The sequence below is a fragment of the Daktulosphaira vitifoliae genome, unplaced genomic scaffold, assembly GCF_025091365.1.
Source record: "Daktulosphaira vitifoliae isolate Bord-2020 unplaced genomic scaffold, ASM2509136v1 Scaffold_2, whole genome shotgun sequence".
In the NCBI taxonomy this organism is placed as follows: Eukaryota; Metazoa; Arthropoda; class Insecta; order Hemiptera; family Phylloxeridae; genus Daktulosphaira; species Daktulosphaira vitifoliae.
Window position 1 is genome coordinate 21,503,137 of NW_026099573.1, and position 5,209 is coordinate 21,508,345.

Below are 5,209 nucleotides of genomic sequence, written 5' to 3' on the forward strand. Positions count from 1 at the left end.
TCACAATAATACTAGTATTTTTCGTTCATTATTGTTTTAAGTTAATTTTAAAAATTATTTTTAACTTTTTAGTTCGATGTGCTTTAAAAGCGTGTTTTTTAGTTTTTTTAAACTATATTTATTTGTTTGTTCAGTCATTATTAAAAAATATAAGAAAAAATAATAATTATAATTAAACACACTTAATAATAATTAAAAACACTTAATAATAATTAAACAATTAATAATAATTAAATAAGTATACAGTCTAACATAAACAATTGTAAGATTGTCCATAACATAACATCGTGTCTACTACAGAGTTGTTGGTCGTTTGTGGCCGATCCCTTTAAATAAAAGATAAAGACATACGTCACATGGGTTTTTGGATTTTCCAGGTATTGATAGGCAATTACAGTGTCGTATGACAAAATATTTTGTTTTTTAATATATTTCTAAAATTAAATTTCCAAGCAATCGTTTATCATAATTATGATAAACGATTGCTATTAATACATAGTGTAATATTTCGGAGGAACGTAGTATGTATGTTACATTCGTACCAAATTTGTACTAAGTCAAAATGATATCACATGGACATTTCCTTTGTACTTAATTTGTATTAACCTAAAAAAACAACCATATAACAGCTTATTGATGTTTCAAAGTGATGTTACGTATGAAACACTAAAAAAATGTTCCCCCGACGTACTGAAACATTAATTGTACAGTGGGTATAATAATAAAAGTTGATATATTTACAAACAAAAGTTATTAATAAATATATTAATAACAAAAATATAATTGAAAACTATTTTGATTTTAAAACGAGAAAAAGTTATAACTGTTTTTCTGGTATTGTAATAATTTACTAAAAATGTTATTATTAAAAAAATCAATCGTGTTATAAACGAATTAGGATACCCAAAATTTCACTAGGTATTAACTGAGGCTACCGGGTAGCTCGGCGGGAAAGCTCTCGTCGTGACGGTGAGGTAAATCGTGTTCAAATCCCAACCGCCGGAAAAATTTTGTTTCAGTTTGCAACAATTTTTTTTAATATTTTTTTTAACGCAGCGTTTGAAAATAATTTATTTAAAAATTATTTTGAGTAATAAATTAAAAACTACCGAGAAAAACATGCATATAGTGAAATAATTTTTGGTTTTTTTCCAAAAAATTAAGTGATTTTTTTACTTTAAACGCTTAAATTTCAGTATTATAGAAAAATCACGATAACATTTTTTTTTAGTCGCGTATTTTTAAATGAATTTTATATCGTTCGATTTTGTCGTATTCTCGATATTTAGAGAAATATTATCAAAAAATGAAAAAAAACTTATTTTAATAGTATATTTTAATTTTTACGCTTAGCGGTCAATCGTACGTAAATATATGTAAGAACCTTTTATTTTGCTAAAAATCGATTCTATAGTTATTTCCGTCATCTTAAGGAGTTGACCTAGGATAATCAAATTTTAAGAAAAATTTGTATTTACTACATAGATTAAAATGAACCCCACATTTTAATCTAAAATGTGGGGTTCTCCCATTCGATTTATAAAAGTTGGTCAAATAAGGACCACCCTAATGTATATATATATATATTTCGAAATATAAAAATTTAGATATATTCATATCGATATCGTCTATTTGAGTTAAAAAAAAAAAAAATTATCACTACGACGTCCATGAGAATACTCGAAACGCAAACGAAAAAGAACGTTTGCTTTTACGCGAATCGATATTTTGCCGGTGTCGCGTATAAAAATATATCCAAGTGTTATCGTGGCCGCGACAACGTTTATTTTTATTATATAAAATACAATAAATAAAATACGACGAGCTCGACACGACTGTAAAAAAAATAATAACGCATTGTTTACGAAAATGTTTATACGTGTTCATTTTTAAACGGTTAACACATATTTATTTTTTTCAATAAAAAACAAATTTTTATATCAATTGATCTTTTATTAAATATACGTTGTTCTAGAAAATATCTAAACACAAATAAACATATTAAACATATATATTAAATATATGTTCATATATATATAACGTTTACTAAACAAGAAATTAACGAGTATTTTTACACTAGTACTGTTTCCTTGCGGTTTTAAACGAATATATGTTAACCCTTAAGAGGACGCGCAGTACAGAGTATGAAAAACGGTTTTAAACATGTTTTGCGCGGGACTACTTTATTTGATCTGTATCGATGCTAGAGTCGCAAATTTTTTACCAAATTATAGACGAGAAAATTATCTGTGATCTAGCGTTTTTATTTTTATGTTAACATAATTTCTAGTACTTTATATTTACTATTAAACATTCCTATTTTTTTTTGGTTTTTTAAATGTTTAATAAATAGCTTCATAGTCGTGTTATCAAAATTATAAAAACGCTAGATCACAGATAATTTTCTCCTTTATAATTTGGTAAAAAATTTGCGACTCTAACATCGATACAGATCAAATAAAGTAGTCCCGCGCAAAACAGTTTTTATGCAAAATAATGAATTTTTTGTGTATCGACAAGTGTCGGTCCCTAGTGGCATTTATAACGTGACGAATTTTTTGTTGAATGACGGTAACCGATTACCCCCACCCTTCAACTGCTACCTTGCCATCGATCAATACCAGGTATTTTTATACTTTGTTATCGATGAACCGGGGTACCATTTAGCAGTCGCTAATCTGAATTTGTAAAGTAATTGTTATTATCGACGGGTGATGAGACTTAAATTTACCGTGTTGATTTTTACACGTAAATAATAATGCAAATATAATAAAAATATCTATTGATCGGAAATCTGTCAGAAATTTACGTGGAGTTTTATTATGTAACATTAGAAAACATTCTCGTTACGAATATGAGTCCACAGTATACATTATATTCGTGGGCAGCAGGACGGATCAACCGTCTTTTTAGTAGTAGTAGTAGTAGTAGTAGTAGTAGTAGTAGTCTTTTTAGTAATTTAAAATTAGATATTCTTTCTCCAAAAATGAATTATTTGCCAAGAAAAATAAAGGTCATCATTAAAAATGTCGAGTATTAAATTAAAGTTTAGAATACATACAATACTCCTTACGTAATACGTTTATTTTATGTATGTAATAAGTGAGCGTACGCACTAAGTTTACTCGCAACATTATAGCGAGTATAAACTTAAATTAAATTTTATATGAGCATTTTGGTATTCAAATTTTTCAATCTAAAATAAAATCTGCTATTGTGTGTGTGTATTTTTTTCATTCCGAGATAAACATTTTTTGCACATACCGGATTTTTCCCTACGCCTAGCTTAATTTAAGGTTAGTTAAATTAATGATTTTTAAATAATGATTTAAATAAAGAAATAATGATTTTTTCAAAATTTCAATTTCAACGAAACGGTAGAAAAACGACGTATACGATAAAGGCATTTTTGATAAATGTGAAATGGTATTTATTTTATGATTTCCATATCGGTTTGTTTGATAATCGGTATAGACAAATGTATCTAATATACATTCGTTTGTGTGTATTATTTTTCGGTAATATCTTTCACAAATTTTATACCGGCCAAATATGAATCTACACTCTTGTTTCTCGCTTCCACAGTTCCCAAAGAGATTACTCAAACCGGATATAAAAGAACAAAAAAATATATACATATATATACAGGGTGGCCCACCACTCACTGACAACTTAAATAACTTTTGATCCAGTTAATATTTTTAGTTGATTTTTTTTTTAAATATTAGTTAGACGTTAGGTCTATAGCTATATCTCAATAATTATTTTTTTTACATTTTATTAAAAATATTAATTATTTTTAAATTTTAAATAAAATGTAAAAAAAAAATCTAAGATAGCTATTTTGTAGAGTAGAATTTAAGAAAAATTTTAGTAAAAAAATATCTTATTAATATTCAGTAGTAAATATTCTGTAGCGTTTTGAAGTTTGTAAAAATTTGAATTTTCATGTACTTTTTTACGGTATTAAACATTGAAATACGTATTGAGAAAAGGACAGAAGAAAACGCTATCTTTTCATGATTACTGTGTATACATATGATGATAGTGTGTATACATTACAAACTTGGCATAAATACCATGATAAGAAATTAGATAAGGCAATTATTACTTATCACTCTCATTCAAAAGTATATTGAAAAGATAGCGTTTTCTTCTGTCCTTTTCTCAATACGTATTTCAATGTTTAATACCGTAAAATAGTACATGAAAATTCAAATTTTCACAAACTTCAAAACGCTACAGAATATTTACTACTGAATATTAATAAGATATTTTTTTACTAAAATTTTTCTTAAATTCTACTCTACAAAATAGCTATCTTAGATTTTTTTTTTACATTTTATTTAAAATTTAAAAATAATTAATATTTTTAATAAAATGTAAAAAAATTAATTATTGAGATATAGCTATAGACCTAACGTCTAACTAATATTTAAAAAAAAAATCAACTAAAAATATTAACTGGATCAAAAGTTATTTAAGTTGTCAGTGAGTGGTGGGCCACCCTGTATATATATATATAAAATAATTAAAAATTTGTGTTAATTAATTTTTTTCTTCTTTTTTTACCTCGACTCTACCCCGACTATTTGCAAGGCTAAACCGCACTGCACTAAAAACTAACAGATGACTGTAAATTTAACGTGATTGTGTCGTGGATAGTAGTAACGGTACATTAAAAGATATAGAAAAAACTTTTATTTTCTATTTTCGGACGAAAAGAATCGAATTACGACGACCAGTAAAAATTTAAATAATTAGTCGCCCGACAATTTTAATTATATACACAATGTTTTAAACTCAACCGAGTATTGACTACACGCATATTACTAGATATTATTATTATGTATTTCGTGTAACAATAAATTATATAAAGTTATCTATAAAATTAATTTTTTCACGGTTGTGAATAAATTATTAACTACAAACGTGACCCAACTCGCAACGCTTTACCGTTTAATAACGCGGTAGCGTTCGAAACGGTATCGTATTTTATAACGTTATGATATTTTATTGTAATTGCACGCGTTCATTTTGTTTTGTATTATGAGAGCTCTATCGCCTTTATCGACGAAAACGATATGTAACGCGTAGCGTAACAGTCGTCAACAGTAGCAACGCGTGCTGCTCCAAAATAATATTAGGCGGCCGTACAGGTGTGCGCATGCAATATGGAACGAATGTGGTGGGTGGGTGGTTGGGGGGG